The sequence below is a fragment of the Castor canadensis genome, chromosome 13 (genome assembly GCF_047511655.1).
Source record: "Castor canadensis chromosome 13, mCasCan1.hap1v2, whole genome shotgun sequence".
Classification (NCBI taxonomy): domain Eukaryota; kingdom Metazoa; phylum Chordata; class Mammalia; order Rodentia; family Castoridae; genus Castor; species Castor canadensis.
The window spans coordinates 89,629,356-89,657,187 of record NC_133398.1 but is presented as its reverse complement, the minus strand read 5'-3'; the positions used below and the strand labels follow the sequence as shown (position 1 = coordinate 89,657,187).

Genomic DNA, 27,832 nt, shown 5'->3' with positions numbered 1-27,832 from the left:
TCCTTTTTGGGGAAAATGCAAGGCAAACGAAGGATCTTATGAGTTCACAGCTTAATATGTAACCAGATTAAAATATTTTCCTGTTAAATAATTTGTGGGAAAACTTTAATTGCATTTTTTATCTGTGCTAGACAATATAAAAGTGACTGTATCTTGTCACAGGTAACCAGTAAACACACGGCCAAGTTGTGGGTCTTACGGGAAGGTGGCCCTGAAGTTCTCCATGGGCCAGCCCAAGTAAAAGGACTTCTTGGCACTGTTGTGGCCTTCCTCCACTTTGTCCATCCATAGGTTCTGCAGCAGAATTAGTGTTCGACCTTGAAGATTTTCTTATATCTAGAAAGATAATCAAGCACAGGCTTTATTTATGTCTTAAATGTGGGAACAGCTGTGATCATGGGAAGACGCTAATTCTCCCTACTCTAGAACTTGGCATGACCATTCCATCTCTAGCAGTCTTAGGGACTGCTCAGTGATAAGCTAGATGGGGCTCAAACAAGGGTCAGGTGGGTGAAGCCTAACCCAGGAAGCACTGAACAAACAGGTGAAGACCTGTCCACACTGTTTCTCTTGATGTTAAGTATTGATCAAGCTTCATACTCTGTAACTTAAAGATATTTTTAGAGAACCATTAGTTTATTTAATTTCTATGTCTTGTCTCAAAAGAATTTCAGGGGCTAAATAAAGATTCCAAAGAGTATGATTTCTGAAAACAATTTTTTACATATGACAGACAGGGCTAGAAATATATTTATCTTTGTTCAGGGGTTTTAAAATACATTTCGGTCTTAGTTCATATAACATGTATTACCATTAGCAAACAGAATATTTTACATTTCGTATCTAATTAAGATTTTCTTCATATTTTTTCCAATTGTTTCTGTTTATGCTGAAAAGCCATAGCCTACAACCTGAACCCAACTTAAAAAACAGAGAACAACAAAAATGGAACAAGGCAAATCACAGCAGCAACTACAAGGACTTCCATGTGAGTGATGCATATTCAATATGTATATGGTTTTCTCCCTTTGTAAATACTTCGTGAGACTCTAATACTATTAGTATCTTAATAGTTATAAAGCAGATTATGTTTTAAAAATAACAAGTGAGTTGCAATGAAAAGAATCTTGTCCTATCTAGTGTTCTAATGAATATCTAAAGTGATCATGAAGGTTCCATCTTCAAGGGAAAAAATTTTCTAATGTACAGGTTGAGAGTCCCATATCAGAAAATTAAAAATTTGAAATGCAAACCTTTATAACCACCAATATGATACCATGAGTAGAAAATTCCACACATGATGTCATATGACATGTCAAAATCAAAATAAAGGCATGTAATATAAAATTGTCTCCAGGCTACATCTATTAGTTCTATGTGAAATGTAAAGGAATTTCACATTTAGATTTGAATCACATCCCTAAGATATCTTGAGTGGATATTGAAGTTTCCAAAACTGAAAACAAAAAATCCCCAAACCGAAACATTTCTGGTCACAAGTATTTTGGATAAGGTTGTTTCCTCAACCTACAGTATTAAAACAATGACAATCTTGTGAGCTAACTCAGACTCTTTTCTTCATTAAAAATTACAATAACCTCATACTAATATATACTATGAACATTCTGCACAAGTGGAGCCAATATAATGCTTCGTGAGCAAACAAACATTTAAATTCCCTTGAATCCCTGCACACAAAGTGAAATTCACTCATTTCCACAAAATACATGGGGCAATTGATCAAGTCTTTATTCCACTGGAGTTGGTTACTGCCTCATCAATCTCAAAAGTGCTTCCAAATGAAGCCTGCGGTGAGCTGAGGTAAAATGGAACACAAATCAGTCCTTTTAAGAACTGAGTCTGTGTGTGGATAAGTAGGGAAACAAGCCACTAAATTCTGATCATTAACTTGAAGGAATTGATTGAGGTCACAACACATGCTTTCTCAAAGGGGAACATGTAAGAGAAAGAAGTGTTTGTTATTGCAGGGAGTGAGTAGATGTTTTTCTCAAAAACATATTTTGTCATATTAATGGTGATCATGAACATACTGAAATGACAATAATTATGGTTACTTTCATAAACATTGTGATGAACGCTAGTATTAGCTGCATTCGGTACTGATAGCTATCTTCTCAAAAATAATTCTGTATTTTCTGTATCATAAGGGCCTTGCAATTATAAGCTTATTTCAAATGCATGAAATCACTTATAGTTTCTAATATTCCAAATGCATGCAGAGAATACATAAAATATTAGTCATTTTTTGGTGGTACAAGTTTTGTCCTTAGGACTTCTGGCTAGGTAGGCAAGTGCTCTACCCCTTGATCACCATCTCTCACCCATTTTGCTCTGATTACTTTGAGAAGGCTCTTGTTTGGTGCCCAAGCCAAGTAGGACCATTATCTTTTTATGCTTCCTGCCATGGCTAGAAGCATGAAAGGGGTCAGACACTGCACCTAACTGGTATTGGACGTGTAATTTCACAAAGGTTTTGCTCAAGTTGACCAGAAACTGAGGTCCTCACAAACTTCCAAGAAGGTAAGATTAAGATGTGAGCCACTGGAGCCTGGCAGAAAATCTTCTTTTAAGAACTGAGTCTTTGAAACAAGGAATTTACAGTAAATGGATATAAATTTAATAACATTATGAAAAGCCTTTCAGTGAATGCAGTGGATGATTTCAAAAACAGTATGCGAAAAATGAAAAAGTGTTGCACATCTTAAAGGATAATTGGCCAATCAAAATAAAAATTCAGTTCTTGAGTAAACGAATTTTCTAACTGAAAGGACATAGTCTTTATATGAAAGGTTTCCGAAGAGCATTAAGTTTTGTAAACTCATTAAGGGATCAGCAGTATTCAGGACAATAAATGGCCTCTGGTACGAAATGCAAGGTCTACTCTCCCTAAATACTCTCATAATTACAAAGGTTAATAAAAAGGAGAAAAATATGCTCTGTTTAAGAATAGAATGTGAGTGGTCTGCAAGTTCCTAAGAAGCCAAGAATGAGCACTGTGGTAGTTTATCTGTCAGACTGGGCACAGACAGAGGAGGCTTCAAGTTTGGATGAGGTGACCTGGACTTGAGTGACTTCCTGCAATTTCCCAGGGCCTGAATTGGGACCATTGACTGTGCCTTTCTCAGCCTGTTTTCCTATCTAAAAAACTGACTTCCAACAGACACCTGCAGCGCTTCACAACCCTGAAGCAAGTGCCAATGTCCACCCTGCGCCTGCCCAGAGGGCTGCTACAGGTGGGTGGGGGACACAGGGGAGCGCAGGAAGGCTGCGTGGGGCGGGGCTGAGAGGCGCTTCGCGCATGCGCAGCGGCCGAGGGCGGAGCTGTGCCGTTATTTTTGAAATGTCTGGCGGGAAAACTGCCGCAGAAGCCGCTGCTGGAACAGTCCTAATATGGTCCCCACAGTGATTTTACCTTGATAATAAGGTGAATGCAAGTAGCCTAATGATTTAAGACTTGTCCTATGTCAGGCTCTGTCAGGAAATTTACCCAGGACCTCCTGCCAGGGCCTACATGGTCTTTCTGTCTCCTTTATCACATTGCCACCTCTACAATGTCTGTAAGCTATTTCTTTCATCCTACACATCCCTTAATATTGTTATATTTGTCTAAACAGTTTGGCTTAGTATACTACATCACAGGAAATATGCCCCTGGTGAATCATACCCATTAGTGTCACTTAGACGAAATAAAGCATTTTACAAATTCCATACACTATCTTTCATGTCTTTCCTATAATATAACAGAGCTGAAAGGCAGTAGCAGGGCAGTAGGGGAAATTGTTTTTCCAGAGGGACTAAAAGGCTTCTGGATGAGATTTCTTTTGTCTTTCATGATATGTGATAAATAATGAAAAGAGAGTAGACAGGTAAATAGAAGCCCAGGCCAGTCAATTCTTTCCATTTCCCTGTCTTCAGACAACTAAGTAATCACCATGTTTTAGGCTGGGTATTTGTGTTCAGTATAGAAATAACAGTGTGCCCAGGTGGTTAACTTATCGCCTGCATCTTTCATAGCCAGTGTCATGCCCAAGACAGAAAATCAGGAATATTATCCCCTGGTGATCAAGAATATTGCCTCACCTGACTGTTTGCTTACTTCCAATGCTGCCTGCTCTCCCATCCATTATCTATGCAATAATAGCAAGAACAATACACTAAAAATTAACTTCTTTTTTTTCATTTTTCTTTTATTATTCATATGTGCATACAAGGCTTGGTTCATTTCTCCCCCCTGCCCCCACCCCCTCCCTTATCACCCACTCCGCCTCCTCCCTCTCCCCCCCCTCAATACCCAGCAGAAACTATTTCGCCCTTATTTCTAATTTTGTTGTAGAGAGAGTATAAGCAATAATAGGAAGGAACAAGGGTTTTTGCTGGTTGAGATAAGGATAGCTATACAGGGCATTGACTCACATTGATTTCCTGTATGTGAGTGTTACCTTCTAGGTTAATTCTTTTTAAAGGGAAGCAGGTACTAGAGAAAAGGTTAGATAAAAATTAACTTCTTTGGGTACTTCTCTAGTTAGCAATTCAGAATAATATCCCAGCCTCTTGCTGTGACCTATGGAGACCCTGTATTAACAGATCTCTGACTTCTGAAATCTCCCATTTGATGTTGTGCCCCATTTATTATGCTCACATGACATATGGACTTCAATGACCCCCTTTCTCTAGAGGGCCAAATTGAACCCACTTCAGGCCTGCTGCTTCCTCTGCCTGGTGTTAGGATGATTGCTGCTGTTCATCTCTTAGGTAGAGTTTAAATGTCACCAGTCCATAGAGACACATGTGGTTGACCTTGTCTGAACACTGTCTTATCTTCTGACATGTCTTCTTATTAGAAGCAAAGCCTAAAATTTTCCCTTTTGTTTCTTATCTGTATATAAGACCTGGGAATAAGGTCACTGCGTGTCCTTTCGCTTGATTTCTTTTTTTCTTTTGAGATGGTTCCTCACTATGTGGCCCAGACTTGCCTGAAACTAAAAATAGTCCTGCCTTTACCTACAGAGGGCTGGGATTACAGATACACATACAATGTCTGTCTGTTTCTGTTGATTCTTGATTGATTCTCTGTTGGGGCACAGAACAGGATCTCTACAAATGCTTGTGGAATAATGGAGGAATCAAAACATTTGCATACAATAACAAAAAACTTTGATTTCTTATATAGTTAGTAAAAATCCATATTATTGAAAATGCATTTTGTGACAATCAGGGGAGGATTTAGTGCATATGTACCTGCTATTCAATATAAGTAATGCATCGCTGAATAGGAACAGATGCCTCTTCTTCCTATGCCAGCCATTTGTCAGCTTCACAGGGCCATGGATGAGGTGTTTTCTCTCTGTGACCTCCAAAGATGTTTTTTCATTCTTAGTTTCCCTTTCAGTATAGATGTCTTCCTGATATACATTAAACAACACACAACAGCTAATCAATGGCAAAATAAAGGACAATTAATTATGCCAAATTTGAAAGGGGACAGTATGCTAAAAATGATTGTCTTATTTCCCAAAGCAGGACTCAATCACTGAAATTTGGGAGTCATTGAGTACCAGTTTAAATAGCTAGCAAAGAAGTGAGGTCCCTTAGTAATGGGGATGAAGAAAAGATTCACAACAGACCCCTGGGACTTGCTTGTCCTGAGAGTATTAAAATATGGGAGCAATAAGCCATGACAAATGCTATAGAAAGACCAAGGCAGTTGACTACTGAGAAGTGAACATTGGTTTCATCAACATGACAGTCACTGCTAAATATGGCAACAGTGTTTGTGGAATAATATGAAGACCTATGAAGAAGTAGTTTCAAATTGGTGGAATGTTAGCATGAAGACTTAGGTAATTGATTCCCATTTTATCTATATCAATTTCAAATCATGGGGGGAAGTTGCTAAAGAACCACAAATAATGTTGGAAATATCCAAAATTTCTTCGAATTTTGCCTGAGCTCTGGTGCCTTTCCAACAGGTCTCTGTGAACAAAATACTTAAAACCAACTAGACTGAACAGACCATGAAATATCATGCATTAACTGGGAAGTAACCCTCATAGAAACATACAAAATTACCTCCCATGATGCCAAGGATGTGTTTTCCCTTATAATACAAAGCCTATTATGTTGAGTTCAACAGCAGTAAATAGTATGAACATGAGTAACTTTTCATGAAACCACTGCTGAAGGCAAGAATTACTTCACATATTTGAGAGGAGATAGGACAGAACCAATCTTGGGACCACCAGACAGTTTTAACAATCAAACTAAAAAATAGTATAGGAAAAGACTACCTTGCCCAGTGAAGCATCGAGTATAGAGTTTAGTATTGGAAAAGGATTTCCACTTTCCTCCAATTCTTGACTCTGAACACAGCCCATGGCTACAGCACTTGGAAGAGCACTGTAGACAAGCTTCTGAAGTCTGTGAAGGCTGTGGCAGTTAAGCTCACTGACCATTGTGATGTCAGAGTTCTAAGGCTGAGACATAACTGACAGATTAACACATCTATTTCACTCCTAATTTGTTAACTTCTTTTTACTTAAAATTAATCTTTTTGAAATAATGGTACCATAATATGCAGTAAGAAATAATATAAAGTGCATCAATCTTTTATTCAGCTCTCCCTAATATATCCCCAAACTATAGTACAATAGATCATAACCAAGTGTATAAGTCCAATTTCCACTGCTACAAAAATACCTGAGGGTCAGTAAATTATGAAGTAAAAAGGTTATTTTCTTCATAGTTGGGGGGGGGGGGTTGTTGAATGTCCAAAATCAGATTGATCCCTCAATTTGGTCTCTGTTCAGGGTCACCTTGGTTGTATCATATCATAGTGAATGATAAAATGGCAGGAATATGTGTGAGACATCATAAGGTGAGACAGAAAGTCACATAGAGTGGAGTGGGGTGAGAGTTTCTCTATTGTAGCAATTCTCTTGTGTGAACTCACCAGGGTCTCTACAGACTTAATCTCTTCAGAGGGCAGCACTCCAATCACCTGATGATCTTCCTATAGGACTCACCTCTTAAACGTCTTACCATCAACATGGTCAGACTGTAGATTCAAGCTTACAACACATGAATCCTCAGGTGACAAATCAAATCAAACCATACCACCAGGATATTCATATAAATAAAAGATGGTTTATATTACCTTCTTGCAGCCACACCAAGTGCCTTCTCACCTCCATCAACTTTCTGTCACTTAGCAACCCATTCCTACCTTCTTCATTTCTGTAATTTTGTCTTTTTAAGAACGTTGTATAATCAGGACCATATACTATATTGCATTTTTGAATTTTCCTACCACTTAGCATAATTAGTGATCCTTTCATACTATTGCAGGCAATTACAAGTTCATTTCTTTCTATCAGTAATATTCTCTACAACAGTTTGTTTCAATATTCTCTACAGCAGTTTGATTTGTTTTCTTTTTTATTAACATATACTCATTTTACATGAATAAAATTTTACATGGGGATTCCTTGTGGTATTTCTGTATATGCATATAATGTACTTTGATCACATTCACCTCCTCTTCATTGTGTCACATTTCCCTTCCCCTCTTTTTATAGATTTTAGTGTGGTTTATTATGTTATTTTCATACATACATATAGCATATTTGTATAATTCACAATTTTGTTTAGCCCTTTGCCTTTTGGAGAATTTCTGTGCTGTTTCTACACTGGGTGATTACAAATAAAACAATAGGATTTCAAATCCAGCTGTCCTAGGATCATGAAGACAGGACAGGGAGGGAACCTAAGTCCTCTTACATGAAGTGTTTTCTTCCTATAACCACCATACAAGACTGCCACTTAATTTTACTAATAGTTTGTGGTTTCCCTTACACTTTAATAGTTATTTGAATACATATCTGTTAATTCCTACCAGCATCTAAGAACTTTAAGGCAAAAGTCTATCTCTGACTTAATGTCTACAGACCTCTGCCCTTTGAGAATTTTTTAAAACTTTGTTGAATGAATAAATGAAACAATTTTCTACCATGAATGGGGAGGATAACAAGATGTGTTAAAATTGCACCTCTGTCATTTACATCATTCACTTAACACATGATGTCTGAACCTGCACTAGGGTAAAGGCACTTGGATGGGTCTCGGCAGAATAGAAAGAAGGTACTCAGGACCATCTGTCACAAAGTGAGTTTTGAATGGGAGGAACTGAAATTCACCATAATAACCCTGACAACTGTGTAACACCAGACTGCCACAGACACTGCACAAAGTTAAAGATGGGGTGAGAGATTAGAAGGACCTGATATGACAGATTTTCAGGGATGGTGGCAAGGAATGCTTCTTGAGTAATTCACTGGAAATGAAATTTAAACTATAGTTTGGAATTAATAAGATAGATGTAGAGCTAAAGATGGGGGAGGGGAGAGACACAAGATGGAGAGAGACAGAGACAGAGAAAGAGGGAGAGGGAGAGTGTGAGAAAATAATGTGTGTTAAGAGGAATACTACACTCTTTCACAGACAGCACATAGAATTTGAGTATGTGGCTTTTTAGAGTGGATTTTCCACTTCAGGTGTGGTGGCTCTCATCTAAAATTCCAGGGCTCAAGAAGCAGAAACCAGAAGATCCAGAATTTGATGCCAGCTGTGGACAATATTCTAAAGATCCTATATCAAAAGAAGAAAAAAAAGAGGGGGGTTTGGTGAGTGGGGGCATAGATCAAGTGGTAGAATTTTTCCTAGAAAGCAAAGTCTATGGGTTGAAACACTGAGGGAAAAAAAAGAGTTTACTGGATTGGAGATACTAATAGGAGTTATAGGAATTGAAATGCTGAAGAGGTCAGTAGGGGCCAGAAATGTAAGTCCCATTTATCCTTCCTGATCTTGCTAAAGCCTCTCAGTCCAAATTAGCAGAAATGTAGCATTTATATAGTGTGGACAATCTTAGTCCTTTCATCAGGTTTTTGTTTTTGAGGAACCTGCATACTATTCTCCATAATGTCTGTGCTAACTTATATTCTCAACAGCAGTGTAGGAACTTTTTTTTTGTCTACACACACTTCAGCCTTTATTATTAATAATATTATTATCATCATCATTATTATTATTCTGATAATAGCCATTCTGACTGGGGAGATGTGGTATCTCATTATAGGTTTGATTTGTATTTCTGTAACAGTTAATGATACTAAGCATTTTTCTCATATTTGTTGAGCATTCCTACTTCATCTTTGAAGAGCCCATTCAGGTCATTTGCCTATTTTAAAAACCAAATTATTAGCTTTTAATTGTTATGTTTTTTTTTAGTTTCTTCTATGTTATGAATATTAACCCTCTGTCAAATAGCTGCCAAATATTTTCTCCTGTTATGTAGGCTGTCTCTTCATTATGTGGGTTTCCTTTGCTATACAGGACTTTAGTTTAATGTAATTGATTTGCCAATTTTTTAATTTCCCCATGTCCTATCCAGAAAATGATTGTCTGTGTCAATGTCTAGAGATGATTCCCCCATGATTTCTTCTAGTTTTTTCAGAGTTTCATGTTTTATATTTAGGTCTTTGGTCCATCCTTGAGTAGATTTTTAACAGGGTAAGAGACAGGGATAACAGGGTTAGAAGGACAATACTAGTCTGGTAAATCTTGACAGTATTTAGAACAATGAGGCTCATGGGGAACACTGGCCTCCCAATGAAGCATCTGTCAGAACCTATTTAAGGTGAGGAATGTAGCTGCACTTATCTCTGTATGTTTCCCAGTTCCCAGATTATTGCAGGACCAGTCTGCTACTCTCTGTCTCTGCATCAGAGAGGTTACAGACCTGTGCTTTTAGAACCTAATCACTGGTAAAGTATCCCAATATGCATTAGATTCAAACTGGTGAATTTGTAGGACCACCACTACTCCCTGCAGGTTCCAGTTAACCAGACCCAGAAAATTTGCAGTTTAAAAAAGTTCTCCAAAGCAATTCTTTTATGTCCAGAATTATTCATGATATTTTAAGACAGCCATTAAGAGCCAGGTAGAGCTCTTGTAGTGAATGGCTTTTCTTAGAAAGTCAAGGCGCCTTCAATGTCATGTAACCATTACTCTCTATATAATAGATAATGATTTCTTCTCAAAACCATTGTTGTGGGCACTCAGGGATGAGTAGGAAGTACTAGCAATTTATCTCCTGTCTAGTCAGCAATACACTGGCAGAAACTTTTGATCTAAAGACACAAATATTGAAAACTGAAAGCATGGAAAAAAGACATTCTATATACATAGTAATCAGAAGACAGAAGAGAGTAATAGTGGCTATATTCAGACAAAAACTGTGGCTATACTAGACCAAAGGAAGACAAGAAGGGTGAGAGGCAAAGGAGATGAAAAAATGACATTGTATGTTTAAAGGCTCAATACTTTTAAAGATTTAACAAGTATAAATTTCTGTCCACCGAAAAATGGACCATTAAAATACTTGAAGCAAAAGTTGACAACTGAGGAGTGAAATAGACATTGCTACAAAACCAGGACCTCTAACCCCCTCTCCACCATCAATACTGACTATAACAGAGAGAAAAGAAGCTAAAAAGAGAGGACTTAAACAACAAATAAATTGAGTAGATCAACCAGATCTATACAGAACATTTTACCCAACAATATCAGGTTAGCCACTGCAGATAAAAGCATAGTGGTCCCTGAACAAATTTATAGCAGAATTATCACATGATATAGCAATTTGACTTCTGAGTATATTCCCAAAATGACTGCAAGGAAGGTCTCAAAGATGTATTTGTGTACTCATGACGTAGTGGCAATATTCACAATAGCTATAACTTGGAAACATATCAGGTGTCCATCTATGAGTAAATGGATAAACAAAATGTGAGACAATATTACTGAATGTTACTTACTCTTAAGGGAAAGAAATTCTGACATAGGTTACAAGATAGATAACCTTGAGGACATTATGCTAAGTGATAAAAACTATTTTCATAACAAAACACTGCAGAATACCATGAAGAGGAGATACTTCAAGAGTCAAAGTCTTAGATAGAAAGAGAATGGTAGCTGCCAGAGCTGGAGGAAGGAGAATGGTGAGTTGTTTAATGAGTAGAGAGTTTGTGCTTTACTAGGTGAAAAAAGTTATGGAGATTAACGGTAGTGATGGTTGTACAACATTATGAGAGTATTTCTTACCACCGAATATATAATTTAAAATAATATATGATTACATTTTACATTATGTGCTTGTTGCTACAATAAAAACCTGGGGAAAAAGAAAACACATTAATTCAATAAAATGTCATTGTTATTTCTTTAAATTTAATGATAGAGCTCTACAGGGAATAAGAGTGAGAAGGTACATTTCTCAGTTCTATTTACTATAACAAAATACTACACACTGGATGGGTTTAAGACCAGAAATTTATTTCTCACAGTTCTGGGGAAAAGAAGATGTCAGCGCAGTTGGTTTCTGGTAAGAGCTTTATTTCTGACTTGTAGACAACCATGTTCTTATTGTTTTTCCTTGGTGGTGAGAAAGAGAGGAAAAAGAGATGTTAGAGTTCCAATGTTAAGAATTTGAAGGATACAACTTAGCACATAGCAGTCTATTTTCATTGCACCTTGAACTTTTGCCTTCATCACCAAGAAGAAGAGTTAGGAAAAGGTGATGGGTATGCCAGTGATACCAATATTTAAGCAAGTTACAAAGACAAAATTATTTTCTTAATTCTGGTTTTTCCTTTTAACTATCTGAATTGATAGTGAAATGTCTGTATAAGAAAGAAAGTGTGTATTTGGTGCTCTTACCACACTCAATCTCTCCTCTGCCATATGGCTGACTCTGGAACAGTTAGCAGCTGTTGACATGGTATTATCAACTGTCAGAAAGGAGGTTTGCCTCAGCTCCTTTGGTGGATAGTAGATGCCTGTCATTTTAAGAAGCCAGGCCCTCCTCCCTCAACAGGTTGGAAACAGCCATCAGAACTGCTTAAAGGCTCTCTAATTGGTGACTGGCCCCTACTTGTTCACATCTCTGTGACAGCTAACAGACTGTAAATTTGTTCCTTCGGACTAACAATTTCCAGTCCTTGTTCACCCTGATCTCCAATCTGGGTCACTGTCACTATGAGTAATTTCACTCCTGATCCTGGAACTCTGAATCACTTAATACCTACTAGCTCCATTTAAACAAATTTTTGCCCCCACAAAGTTAAGGATATCCAGACACTGACAGAAAACCCTTGTTCCACTGCCCTTTGGTGCTCTCTCCTGACTGTAACTGGAAATTAACCTCCAGGCCTTTGGCCCAAAGGAGGTACGACAGTGAGAGGAGTGCAGCATGAGTCACAAAATTTAAGGATGTGCACAAAAACTAAGTGAATAAAATATTTCAAAGAAATATTTTAAAATGTAAAACTATTTGTATAAGTACATGATGAACAAAACATCTAAATATATCAAAAACAGGACTTGTAACTTACTACATCCTAGCACTGAAATCCATTTTTTACTTAAAGGCAGAGTTCTAAGTGGATGGAACAGGGTCTGCAAGAGGGTGGGGGATTGGCACCGGTGGGTTGGGGGAGATGGTGGCGAAAGGGATAGGAGGATGAATATGATGCAAATAATGTACATATATATGAATGTAAAAATGATACCTGCTGAAACTGTTCCAGGAATCAGAGGAGGGGGGATGAAAGAGATCAGTAGAAGGGGTGAATTCAAGTATGATACACTTGATACATTGTAAGAACCTTTGTAAATGCTATGATGTACCGCCCCCCAAAACAACAGTAAAGATAATACATAAAGGGAGAGTTCTGATTCCACAGAGGATAAAATCATCCTACTGCTATTGGTCAATGTTTTCCAGCATTCAAGTTGATCAAAAATACTCATAAAATTTAGGAGACACCAACAACAAAACTGAGAAGATCCAAATGGAAATGATATAATAGTTAAATCATGAAAATCTACATTATTAAGAGAATAAAGAAAAATTGATTAAAATAAACATCTTCAGAGTCAAAAATCTAATGATAGGTGGACTATGAATGAAGAACAATCAAAGATATTCAATGTTTTATGTTTAATTTCTTAGAAATAATACCATTGTCCAAATGAATACTTTGATAGAAGGGCTTAAGATTAAGTTTAAAGAGATCACGCAGAACATTCTTCTTAAACTTTAATAACATAAGTTCACATGTTTATCCCTCAATAGGTAGACCCATGTTATTTGACCCTTTAGTAAAGGATAAGTCAATAATTGGAATAATGTAAATGAGTTTCAGTTTGTATAGTCAACACATAAACAAAACATGCATGACAGCAATAATGCCAATAAGAATGTTACTAATATTAACATTCATAAAGCAAGAAAAAGAAAGTCTGAATGTTATACAAGCACAGACATATGGCCGGTCTTTTTAGAAACAAGCTTTCCTACCTTGTGTAGCAAGGACTCAAAATGTACTTAAACCTCTGTAAGAAAATCTAGTTTCATCATAATCTTTAGAATTGTAAAACTAACCACCAGAGGAGCAAAAGTAATATAACTTAAATGTTGATGGATCAAGAAATATGAATGAGTCCTCTCATTCAGTAGATATTATTTTCTATGGTTTAAATGTATTTCCCAAAATTGTATGTCATATTTTAATCCCTTCCAAAGTGACAGTATAAAAGGTAGAGCCTAAAAGCTAGTGATCTTAGTCACTCTTATGAAAGGATAATTTCTTTACACTAAAAGTGGGTATATTATCTCAGGAGTGAACTAGCTTTGTTGACTTTTTTTTTTTTGCTTCTTAGTTCTGTTTATTGATTTTTGATCATACTGAGGGTTAAACTTCAGGACCTTGTGTTTACAAGTGACCTGCTACTTAAGCCACCCAAAGCCCTTTTTACTCTAAGTGTTTTGCAAATAGGGTCTTGCATGTATGCCATGGCCAACCTGGGCCAAAATCCTCCAATTGGTACATAGTGGGCATGGCAATCCCATGTCATGGAGCCCAGTCATTAGTTGAGAGGGAATCTCATGAACCTTTGCCAGAGCTAGCCCCAAACCTAGGCCGTCTGATCTCAGACTTCAGTGTAGCTACAACCATGCACATGAGGCACTGTGCCCAGCAATTAGATCATTATAAAATCAAGTTTGACCCCCTTTTTCACTCTTCTAATTACTAGATTGCCCTTCTACTTTTCACCACAGGATGGCACAGTGAAAAGGCTCTCACCAGATGTGGCCCCTCAAACTTATACATTCCACCTTCCAGAATCATGGGCCAAATACACTACTATAGAATACAAATTACAAAATACACAGTCTCTATATTGTTATAGCAGCAGACAAAAAATCAACACACTATCTAACGTTAAATAATAGGTAATGGGAGTATTGTTATCTGATGAACACCAACAAAACACAGTGTCTTATAACAGAGAGCTAGATAGTAAGTGGGGACTGGAGAACTCAGGCAGAGAATTTACTTTCATTTGGTATCACTGCATCACTTGACTTTTCAAACCTGTGTATCTTTTAATTTCATTCCAGAAAGAAGAAAAAAAGAAGAGAAAAATCCCAAAGTTTGTGCAGCTGCAGGTCTTGGCACTATTACCTTCCACAGCTGCAAGCAACTTTCCTATGGTCATGATCAGATGCTACAGGAACAGGAAACAAGAAAAGAGGGTGACACAGTAAGTTCCCTCTCTCAAGTTCACATTTTCTGGGGTCTTTTGTTCTTTGTGTGAGTGTTCTATATTCTCAATGGCCCAACATTATGAAATAATTCCTTTCACTGTTTTAATCCATGATATCTAGAATCTCTTTAAGGTTTTGCTAAATTTTGAATCTGTTATATCTTGGTAACAGTAATCTTGACTTACCACACTTTTCTGTGATCCTTAAATGATTTTAAAAAAATTTAGAGAAGTATTCACTTTTCTGTAGTACTAACCATCTGGTTCCAATCTGCCTTGCCTTGGTAAGAATGAAAAGTCTGTGAAAGAATGATGACTATTACTGCTATCAGAATAAGCAAAACCTGATACATTATTAGGACAGTGTTAAGTGGGTAGGGTTAGCATCATCACTCCATTCCCTTCACGTTTGCCTGAAGAAGAGTGGATTTCCCTGTGAATCCTAGTGAGAACACACCTGGAGGCTTTTGGGAGTAGACAGTTTCCTAGATTAATCATCATCCTCACATTGAATTGCTAAAAGCATGGTACATTAGATGCATGAAAATAAAGAAATCTGAACATCTAAATTTTCTTAAAACAGTGTCTCAAATGTCACCCCGTGGAGAAAGCTGGAGATAAATACAGCATTTCCCAGAAGAATCATCAATACATAAACACCAAAACACAAAAAGAAATACACACACACACACACACACACACACACGCACACACACAGAGTAAACATGTGGAAACACAATTGTCTATGGAAGTTTGTGCTTCATCAATGTAGATCCAAAGGCACTTGACACTAGTGAGGTTGATGGGTCTTCCATGGGACTGAAAGCCAACTGTGCCCAGGTCCTTGCTGTCAACAACACAGGTATCACCAAGCTACCTGCCATGTTCTTTGACTGGCAACTGTTGTGTCAACCAAGATCACACTGTTCACTTAAATTCTGGATTTGTTCTAGACATTCTATTGCTAGATGTGTATGAAAGGTAAGGAGAAACAGTGGGGAACACTGCTTTGGATGAACCTGTTGGGATATCAAAGGGTGAGCTTTCTTATTTAAGAACAGAAGTAAGAGAACACCTAAATCTCAGGAAGTACAGCAGTTCACAGGACCACTGACTCTCCAATTCTACTTCAGCACTATTAGAAGAGAATTACATGGAATATTTTTGTAAAGTACCTAGCAAAAAATAGGTAGTGTTATTCTCCTGATGCATTTATACTTTTGTATGCATAAATTCTCATGCTAACTTTTTCAATAAGAAAAACTGAGTATCATATTCTTCAGAGTCAAAAGAAATTCACCTTAATTTGAACATTATAGCATGAATGACATCTGGAGAATAATAACAAAAGTTACAACATAGCTTTTGATAGCTATTCTGATCTTTTATGAATAGTAATTTCAAGGTACAATTTACATATTAAGTAACTAAATGGAAACAAAGGTGAACCAATAATATCCTGGAGGATATCTCTCTTAATATGCTAGGAAGTTTTCAGTTTATTATGTAAAATAAAGAGTTTAATAAAGAGCATAAGGTACTCTAGTGCATTCTAATAAGAAACATTTTTTCAGCATGTATGTATGAAATTAGAACATAATTAAAAATAGAATTGTGGAACTCTTAGGAATTTTTATGCATTGCATACCAAAGATCTTCCCCTTTTCTAAGCTTTTACATCAAAATTCTCAGTGGGGTGTCTAGATATTACTTCAAAGAAATATCCAGTTCAGCTGCACAGAATATGGAATTAAGAGAGACACTCAATTTAAGAAACTGTAGCAATAACAAATGATATTTTAACAAGTGAGCCTTAAAAAAGGGAGGGGCTTGAATATTCATGACCCAAAGCAAACTGTGATCTAATGGTTGCCAACTTAAGCCCTCAGGCCAAATCCAGGCCATCTGGTTTTTGTTGTTGGAACACAACCATGTTTATTCATTGACATACTGTCTGATTGCTTTCAAGCTACAATGACTGATTTAAGTAGGTGCAACAAACCAAGCCTTTACTACTTACTGTCTGGCCATTTACACCAAGTTTGCTACCCATGATCCCTTAAATCACTTGCTTCAAACCTACAGTTTGCTCTAAGCCCCATTACCATGAGAGAATATAGAGTTGGCTCTTGATATCTCAAGTTCTCCACCTACAGATTCAAAAAGGTCTTATCAAAATAGCTTTTAAAAATTGCAGCTGCACTAAATATGTACAGATTTTTCTTGCCATTTTTCCCATAATAGGACATTGTAACTACTATTCACAAAACTTCATTTTGTATTAGGTGCAAGTAACCTAGATGACTTACAGTATGTATGTGAGAGGATGAGTATAGGTTATATAGAAATTCTACATTATTTCTTGTAAGGAATCAAGAGCCCATGGATGTTGGTATCATGCATGATTGTTTGGGTCCTTGAACTGATCCCCTGAGAATACTAAGGGACAATGGGTTCCATTGAAGTTTGTTTTAGTCATAAGACTTGGTTTGTTTAGCTTAAATGCTGGAGAAATGTCAGTGTACAAGTTTGAAGCTAAGTCTCAAGTCCTGGTTAGGCATTGTCCTTGCAATGTAGAATGAGCTATATGGAACAGAACCAACTTAGCTGACCTGCAGACTTGCATGAGTGAAGAAAAATAATTGCTCATTTTTGGTACACTGTAGTTGTTTGCTATGGAGAAAAGCCAACTAATACAGATGAGTGTCATACCTCTGCTTAAGTATTCTCATGGAGGTTTGATTTCAGTGACTGATGACACTGGAAGGATCCTGAAGACCAGATGTGGCTTATTCCTTCCTGGAGTCTTATTTCACACCTTGATGGGCACAAAAGAACAAATTTTCATTCTTCTACATATGGTAAGGAAAACTAAGTCAGAGTTTAGGCCACCAGACTTGTAGAATCATAGTTGCACAAAGTTTAAAATGGTATGGAAGTCAGTCACATTTTTTTCTGTTGTTGGATTACATGTCTAGATACTAAATTGAGCCTCAAGTAATAGAAAGAGGAGGCACAAGTGAACTTGGAGCATTAGGCCAAAGCTTTTGCAATTTAGATTATAATTTGCTCATTACTCCCAAATGCTTATTTTTTAATGGGTAAAAAATATCATGACTGGTTCCTCAGAAACTTCACAAGAAGCAACAGTTACATTAAAATGATAAAATTTCAAGAATTTAAATCTGTTAACAATATTGAGATGAAATAATTCAAGTATATGTTAAACCTTAAAAATTGTGGTTTTACATAATGCTTAGTCCTACATCTTAAATTATTAGACTGTAAACAAATCTTTTCAATGTTACTCTTCTTGAAATCATCAAGTTGAAAAACATCTGTAGTCCATTTATTCCAAAAGGATAATGAATGTCACAAATTTGTCACAGAAACTGGTAGTTGCTCTTGGCCTCAGAACTTCAAGTTTTTATTTGATTCTTGATGGCATTACTTAATCTCACATTAAGTCTTTCCACAGCTGGTTTTTGCTGTTTTATAACAAGCTGGTGCAGCTAATGCAGAACTGGTACTACAAAATGAGTTGTAGGCATCAAAATTTGTGACCGCTCCTACTATTGAGTCTAACATTGAAATCCCAGAGCATTAATTTATCGACATTAACTTATGGATCACAAAAGTGATACCATTTTAGCCATGTAGTTTTATTGTGCCACATGAAAGGCACACATGACTGACATTTAGGTATGATCAGTAATATGTAGAAATGCTGTTCCTGGTGTTCGTTTTAGAAAGGGAAGAGTCTTATAATTATTCCTACTGATTAACAAAGAGGCAATCTGTACTTCTTGGAATTCATTTCTCTCTATAAAAAATTTCAGATGTAGTTCCTAAAAAGAGGACAAGAATTTTCATATCTGTATATTTAATGGAGCTCTATTTCTGCTTTCCTTTCCACCTGATAATTCAAATGAGAGAGGCTATGAACAATCAAAGAATTCAAATAAGTGCTTTATTTTTTTGATTTTGGCAGTACTAGTGTATGAAGTGAACTCAGAGTTCCAAGCTCTCAACCAACTTGAGACACTTGGCCATCTAGTCAAATGAATGTTTTAATCTCAATGGTATCCATTTTAGTACTATACTTGATGTTGTATGAATCCTAGGTATTTGACTATACCTAATACAACAAAAATTCTATTAATGCATGACTACTTTTCTTATTAGAAAAACACACTTGTTGGTGACTCTTTCTAAACCACTGGGTCACAGGAAGCTTCACTCTTCCCTAACTACTCTTTAGGGAAGAGGCTTGTATTATGGCATACAATCTACTCATCATTAAATAATGAAATCTATTTTTCCAGCACTAAGATGTTGAAAAAAAAACACCCATAAGACACTACCCTTCATTCTTAATAATCACACAGTTGGATCAAAATAATGATTCATCCAGAGATAATGAAGGGGGAGAAATGCATACCTAAATGACTCCATCTAGTTATTTCTGATTCGTTGCCATACTCTTTCCTTTCTCTTATAAGGTCTCAAGCTTCAGAAAAGTGAAGAACTTGTTTACCCACAGTATTCTGTACATTAATAAATGCTAAATACATAATTTTTGTATGACTGGATACAGGCTATGAACACTAAGTTATAGTAAAGTTTAAATGAGTCAAAATGCATGAAGATCTTAGAATAGTCTTCAATATAAGTGTTAATGAATATAGTTACAAAATAAGTTATGATGTAGAATGGAGATTAGAACTGTTTTTAAAGTTTTAAATTGATCTTGGAAATTCTGGTAAGAACTAATGGAGAGAATATAGCTGATAAGGGTAGTAATGAAGGCGAATGAATAACCATGATGTTTAAGAATGTAAGAAAAACTCAGTGGGCAATAAGGGTGAGTATAAACTTACAGTATAACATTTGTTAAATTGAAATCATTAAAAGTGACAATTATTCCCTTATAATGAAGCATAACATAAGTATATTGTCATTAGATGAAAACAGTATAATGAAAAGGTATGATTTGCTATATTGAATCTATTCTATGACTTAACTGTATTAATACAACACTAATATCAAAATCTTTTAAGACATTTAAAAGACACACTTTATTTCATCATTGTCACATAAAGGTTGATTTTATAAAACATTAAAAAAATTTAACAAGTCTTCATTTGAGGAATTGAGCAGTATAAATATCCATTGCTTCATGGGTTCAAGTTCTATTAATTAAAATCTAATAATAAGTAGTTTTTCAAAATGGGATCTACATAATGAAACATGACAAAAGGGCCCAATAAAGCAACATTTCTCTACTTACTGAATCTCAGTAAAGATTCAAAATACTAAGACTTCTTTTGCTATATTTAATATTTAAATATCTCTATATTCTGAGCCTAGATACTTGAAAAAATGATTATGTATCTAGTTTGTAGCAAATATTTTCCATCGACAACTACTACCTTCAAGGGAATTTAAATTATAATGCTGACAAAATCTGCTGGTTTCTCTTGAAAAGTGTGCAGTAAACTCATTAGGTTAACTCTGTGGTAAGTCAAACATGTTTCCCAAAAATGGAACCACTATACACATCCAGAGTATAATGTTAGCTAAACCCATCTGCAAACGACCCAATGAAATAAAATGTATCAGCTATACTGGACTTGGTTCTAGGAAAACAAAATTTGAGAATTACAGCTACATTATTTTTCTCATCTCACCTTCATTCATTGACAGGAATTTTGTAGGTCACCATGCTATTCACTTTGTGGATTGTGGTAATAGATGAATGAATGCAAAGCTCCTCAGAATTGGCAATCAACTGTGGTTGCAACTCTTCCTATTTTTCAAGTACAACCAAATCTTGGACTATATAAATCAATATATCAAAAGAACCTAATTGGGGTAAGAAAATACATCATTTGTCAAAATGAAAATTAACCTCCCTGTCTCTATCAAGGGACACAATGTAGTCTACTATTTAAAAGATAGTTTAGCCTGGTCTCTAAACACTAATTTATTTTCCATAATGCATATTTATTACAGTAGAGAAAACACAGTATTAGATTTTAATTTTTCTTTAAATTCAGGGTTTTTTCTTTATGGAGAAAACCATTTAAAATAGAGTAAGCATATAATGGCATAAGAAAATATAAATGTAAATCAAAAGAAATCTAACATGAAAAAGTGTTTGATGTCCCCACTGCAGAGGAGCTAATACAATAACCTTCAAATGACAGAGATCAATTTGGGAAGGTGACTGGGAAATAGTGAAGAGGTCAGGTAGAGAGGACTCAATTTGGGTTGTAATACACTTGTGCATGGAAGCAATGCTAGGAATCTCTCTGTATAGATATGTTTATCTCAACTGGCAAAAATGCTATGTATTTCTTAATATTGCTCATGTCTACTCTTCAATAAAATTAGAGAAAAGAGCAGAATGGATTCTGCCTGGAAGCGATAGGGGTGGGGGAGAGAGGTGGGGGAGGGGGGCGGGGAGAGAAATGGCCCAAACAATGTATGCACATATGAACAAATGAATAAAAAAACCAAAAAATAAATGAAGTATAGTAGTGCTTTGTCTTGTCAGTGTAGGATCTAGAACCATCCTCTATAGTTAAAAGTATCTTTGAATACTTGAAAATAGTCCATTTTAAATGTATATATCATTTGCAGTTTTGCACATACCATCAAATAAATTCAAATTCAAAAGTTGCTGATTAAAATACTCACCATCTCTAGCAATAAAGGAAATGCAAATTTAAACCACACTAAGATTCCACCTCACCCCAGTTAGAATAGCCATCATTAGCAACACCACCAATAACAGATGTTGTCAAGGATGTGGGCAAAATGGAACCCTCTTACACTGTTGGTGGGAATGTAAACTAGTACAACCACTCTGGAAAAAAATTTGGAGGCTACTTAAAAAGCTAAACATTGATCTACCATTTGATCCAGCAATACCACTCTTGGGGATATACCCAAAAGACTGTGACACAGGTTACTCCAGAGGCACCTGCACACCCATGTTTATTGCAGCACTATTCACAATAGCCAAGTTATGGAAACAGCCAAGATGCCCCACTACTGATTAATGGATCAAGAATGTGGTAACTACACACAATGGAATTTTTTGCAGCCATGAAGAAGAACGAAATGTTATCACTCACTGGTAAATGGATGGAATGAGTGAGGTTAGCCTGGCCCAAAAGACTAAAAATCATATGTTTTCCCTCATATATCATTAGATCAAGGGCAAACACAACAAGGGGATTGGACTTTGAGCACATGATAAAAGCGTGAGCACACAAGGGAGCCGTGAGGATAGGTAAGACACCTAAAAAATTAGCTAGCATTTGTTGCCCTCAATACAAAGAAACTAAAGCACATACCTTAAAAGCAACTGAGGCCAATAGGAGAAGGGGACCAGGAACTAGAGAAAAGGTTAGATCAAAAAGAATTAACCTAGAAGGTAACACACATGCACAGGAAATCAATGCGAGTCAACTCTCTGTATAGCTATCCTTATCTGAACTAGCACAAACCCTTGCTCCTTCCTATTATTGCTGATACTCTCTCTTCAACAAAATTAGAGATAAGGGCAAGCTAGTTTCTGCTGGGTATTGAGGGGGTGGGGGGGAGAGGGAGGGGATGGAGGTAAGGGAGGGGGTGGGGGCAGGGGGGAGAAATGACCCAAGCATTGTATGCACATATGAATAATGAAAAAATAAAAATTAAAAAGAAGTCACTGATTTACACTAAAGTCACTTATGTTAATAGTGTCCTAACTATATGAATCAATGATATACTAACATAAATGCAAGAAATTTTCCTTGAGGTATCTTAGAAAATATACCTGAGGAACACACTATACTTATATGAAACTAGCTTGGTATAATTACAACTCATAGCAATGAAAGTAAGTTTTGAAAAAATATATCAAAGTAACAATAATTTACGTTTTACACCTTTTACAGTCTTGTCACACTCAATATCAAACTGCCATCTTTCAATGATCTCACTACTTTCAATATTTTAGATAACTATTACCAGTTATCTAAAGAAACACTGGTACAGCCAATCTGCAACACATAGCAAGGCATCTTTGCAGTTCACTCTATTGCAAAGCAACTTTGTAAGATCCTACTTGTTATCTTTAGGAAATTTCAGTCACTGATATTGTGGACTGCCTCACACATCTAAGGAAATTTGCCCAGCCAATAATGTAGCTTCTAGTTTTGAATTTTCATTACTAGCAGGTGTAATACTTGCTGCTGAGGACAGAACAGTCAACCTGTGTGCTTTCACCCAAATGCAACTGTAAGAGCATAGGTGATGGGCATTAATCTTATGAGTATTAAAAGAAATGGGATCATAAATACATAATAGGGAAATGTGGAAGGGATTCCAAGATGGCGACTAGAGGGAGGAAGCAGAAAGCATGCTTTAAAGTAAAATCTTGAAGAGACACTGGAGATACACCTGGCAGGAAAAACCACCAAGAAGAGGCAAAACACCGACTCCTCCACAACCCCAGCCCACGCATAGCATCCCCACTCCACATTAAATGGAGAACCCAGCATCTAGACTGCTTGGGAAGATGCAGACCACCAGGTGAGCTAAATGGCACACAGTAAATCAGTATAGCCCCTGGAAAGACTGACCCCCCCAACCAGGGAAAAAAGAGAAAAAAACCCAAACTGAATAATAAACAAGTAGCTAAAAAGAAAAAAAAAAAAAAACATGTAGCAAAGAGGGCGGGGCACCCTGAGCTCCTGAGAGTGGGGGAGGAGCACTCCTCACTCAAACTGTAAATAAACAAGCCAGAAGGAGAAGGTAGGAGTTGCAGCACCTCCCCCAGTTTGCTTGGAGAGGGGAAGGCTTGTAAAAGCAGCTAAAGCATAGCATGCTCCACTGCAGAGTGAGGGAGGGGCACATCCCCATGCAAACTCTAAACAATAAAAAAAAAAGATTGCAACTGCAATAGAAAGGTACAGCTATACACTGGAGAAAACAAAAGGGTCATGTGGCCAGGAGACTCTAAACAAACAAAGCTTGCAGGTATAGGTGAGTGTAAAGCTCATTCCTGAGAGTTGCATAAATAAAGCCTGCAGTAGCAGAAGGCTGACAGTAGGTGGCAATTGAGTTGCAGCCTCAGATAGACGTTCACAAAGCTGTCTCCAGACTCTTCTTTTTTGCTTTTTTCTGTTTTCCTTGTCCTTTGATGAGACAACGACAGAATTAGGACTGGATGCTGAAGGACTAACTGAAAGTGTATTGCATTTAAACTTGGGATTTATTTGTTTTGTTGTGCTTTGGTTGTTGGGGTTTTTTGTTGTTGTTTTTTCCCCTTTAATGAGACAATGACAGAACATCTTCTCAGACAGCAACGCCAGGACTGGAGGCTGAAGGACTACCACCTAAATTATGAAGACTGAAACTTTTATTCCATTTGAACTTGGGGATTTTTTTTTCTGTTTTACTATCCTCTCCCTGTCTTTCTAGTGCCAGTTTAGCACACCATTTATTAGTACACTATCTCTGCCTGTTTATTTCTTTGCCTCTGTTTTTTTTGTGAGTGTGTATGTGTGTGTGTGTGCCTGTGTGTGTGTGTGTGCCTGTGTGTGTGTGTGTGTGTGTGTGTGTTTTGGTTGTTTTTTTCCATTCTCTTTACCTTCTTTGCTTTCCCTCTCCTCTCACCCTTCCATGTTAGAAATCACCATTGTTATTATTATAAGGTAGACAATACTGAATTATACACAGTAAAGGGACAGTAACAATAGCAAGGGCAATGATGGGAAGATGGAGAAAATAGGGAAACCACTTTCCCCCCAATAATAAATTAGTACAGGAACCAGAGGGAAATGAAGAAAACAGATACCCAGATCCACACTCCAATAAAACAGAGATAAACTATGCCAAAAAATCCAATGAAGCCCACAAGAACAACCTGAAAGAAGAAATCCTGCAAGTAACCAATAAGAATTTATAGAGCTGATACTGGATATAGTCCGCCAAAATTTACAGGAAACACCAACAAATTCCAGGACAACAAAAATAGAGAATTTGAGAAAGCACAAGAAGAAATAAAAGAAACTATAGAAGCACTGTATAAACACCAAAGTGAAACAAAGAACATGATTAATAAAGAGATAAGTGAACTCAGAACGAAAATAGACGACAATATTAAAGAAGATGTGACTCAGGATATAGACAACCTCAGAAAAAAGAATGAAACAGAAATGCAAAACAAAATGGGAGGTCAGTCCAGCAGAACAGAACAAGCAGAAGACAGAATCTCAGAACTCGAAGATGAAATGGTAATTAAAGGAAAAACTGAAGAACTATTAGTTAAACAACTCAAGAACTGTGAAAAGAAAATGCAAGAACTTACTGATTCCATTAAAACACCAAACCTGTGACTCATGGGCATTGAAGAAGGAGAAGAGGTGAAAGCAAAAGGAATGTGTAATATATTCAACAGAATAATAACAAAAATTTCACAAACCTAGAGAAATTTATGCCCATAGAGGTGCAGGAAGCCTCAAGAACACCAAACAGACCTACCAAAATAAAACCACTCCATGGTATATTATCATTAAAACAACAACTACAGAGACTAGAGAAAGAATATTGAAGGCTGTAAGGGAGAAAAAACAAATAATATACAAAGGTAAACCCATCAAAATCACAGCAGATTTCTTTACAGAAACATCAAAAGCAAGAAGAGCATGGGGTGAGATCTTCCGGGCACTGAATGAAAATAACTTCAACCCCAGGATACTCTACCCAGAAAAACTATCATTCAAAATAGATGGAGCAATAAAAGTCTTCCATGATAAGCAGAAACTAAAACAATATGTGACCACAAAGCCACCACTACAAAAGATTCTTCGAGGGATTCTGCACGCAGAAAGTGAAACCCAACATAACCATGAAAGGACAGGCAGCACCAAACTACAGGAAAAGAAAAAGCAAGAAAGTAGAGAGTAACCTCAACTTAGTGACACACAATCAAACCTTCAAACAACTAAGATAACTAAATGACAGGAATCACCACATACCTATCAGTACTAACATTTAATGTTAACGGACTTAATTCACTCATCAAAAGGCACCCCTTGACAAAATGGATTAAAAAGGAAGACCCAACAATTTGTTGCTTACAGGAGACTCATCTCACTGACAGAAATAAGCATATGCTTAGGATGAAAGGCTGGAAGAACACTTACAAGTCAATGGTCCCCGAAAACAGGAGTAGCAACACTTATCTCAGACAAAGAAGACTTCAAACCCTCACTGATTACACAAGATAAAGAAGGACAATCCATACTAATAAAAGGGGAAATAGACCAAAAGGAAATAACAATTATCAACCTATATGCACCCAATGTCAATGCACCCAATTTCATTAAGTATACTCTGAAGGACCTAAAAACATATATTAACTCTAACACAGTGGTTGTGGGAGACTTTAACACCCCACTATCATCAATAGATAGGTCATCCAAAGAAACAAATCAATAAGGAAATCCTAGACCTAAGACATACCATAGAGCAAATGGACCTAGTTGATGACTACAGAACATTTCATCCAACTTCTATACAATATACATTCTTCTCAGCAGCCCATGGAACCTTCTCCAAAATACATCATATCCTATGGCACAAAGCAAGCCTCAGCAAATATAAGGAAATAGAAATTAGAGGGATTCCAAGATGGCGGCTAGAGGGAGGAAGCAGAAAGCGTGCCTCCTAAAGTGAAATCTTGGAGAGACGCTGGAGACACACCTTGCAGGCAAGGCCACCGAGAAGAGGCAAAACTATGACCCCTGGACACCTCCAGCCTGCGCAGAGCTTCTCCACATCATGTTAAACAGAGAAACCAGGAGGGCCCCTGGGCCGCCGCCAGACGCCCAGATGGATTGGGAAGACACGGACCACAAGGTGAGCTAAGTGGTACACAGTACTCCCACAGACAACCCTGGGCCAGATCAGCATAGCCCCCTGGACAGACGGACCCCCACTCAGGGAAGAAAAGAGAAACTGAGTAATAAACAATAAGAACAATAAAGACACGTAGCAAAGAGGGTGCCAAAGCGGGGGAAGGTAAATCCCTCACAGAACTGTAAATAAACAAGGCAGGGCCAGGCTGGAGAGAGCGGGAGTGGCGGCGTGTGCCCAGCAACCAGGAGCGGGAAAGCTTGTGATCTATTTCTCCAAAATAGATCACATCCTAGGGCACAAAGCAAGCCTCAGCAAACATAAGAAAATAGAAATTATACCATGCGTACTATCTGATCACAGTGCAATAAAACTAGAACTCAACAACAAAAGTAAAGACAAAAAACATGCAAACAGCTGGAAACTGAATAACTCATTGCTAAATAAACAATGGGTCATAGATGAAATAAAAGAGGAAATTAAAAGGTTTCTGGAAGTCAATGAAAATGAAAAACACAACCTACTGGAACCTATGGGACACAGCAAAGGCAGTCCTGATAGGAAAGTTTATAGTCATGAGTGCATATATCAAAAACATTGAAAGATCTCATATCAATGACCTAATGATACATTTCAAACTCCTAGAAAAACAAAAACAACCAAATCCCAAAACAAATAGAAGAAGAGAAATAATAAAAATAAGGGCTGAAATCAATGAACTAGAAACCAAAAAAAAACTATGAAACAAAAAGTTGGTTCTTTGAAAAAATAAACAAGATAGATAGACCCCTGGCAAACCTGACTAAAATGAGGAGAGAAAAAAACCCAAATTAGTAAAATCAGGAATGCAAAAGGGGAGATAACAACAAACACCATGGAAGTCCAGGAAATCATCAGAGACAACTTTGAGAACCTATATTCAAATAAATTTGAAAATCTGGAAGAAATGGACAGATTTCTAGATACTTATGATCATGCAAAACTGAACCAAGAGGACATTAGTCACCTGGATAGATCTATAACACAAAATGAAATTAAAGCAGCAATCAAGAGTCTCCTCAAAAAGAAAAGTCCAGGACCTGATGGATTCTCTGCTGAATTCTATCAGAGCTTTGAAGAACTGATACCAACCCTCCTTAAACCGTTCCATGAAATAGAAAGGAAAGGAAAACTGCCTAACACATTTTATGAAGCCAGTATTACACTTATCCCAAAACCAGGCAAAGACATC

The 27,832-nt window shown here is 36.9% G+C and overlaps 1 protein-coding gene across 2 annotated transcripts in view; it reads right to left on the bottom strand.

Moving 5' to 3' along the window:
* Positions 1-11,486: 11,486 nt before the first annotated feature.
* LOC109698603 (F-box/WD repeat-containing protein 12-like) overlaps positions 11,487-27,832 on the bottom strand; it is a 70,346-nt gene continuing 54,000 nt past the window's right edge. The window contains exons 11-14 of one of the 2 annotated variants that reach the window (XR_012440492.1): positions 20,376-20,550; positions 17,398-17,503; positions 14,604-14,646; positions 11,487-11,508 (exon numbers count right to left, since the gene is read on the bottom strand). The gene's annotated coding sequence lies outside the window, so the exon portion shown is untranslated. The remainder of the gene's footprint in view (positions 11,509-14,603; positions 14,647-17,397; positions 17,504-20,375; positions 20,551-27,832) is intronic. The other variant, XR_012440493.1, reaches the window with a different exon arrangement.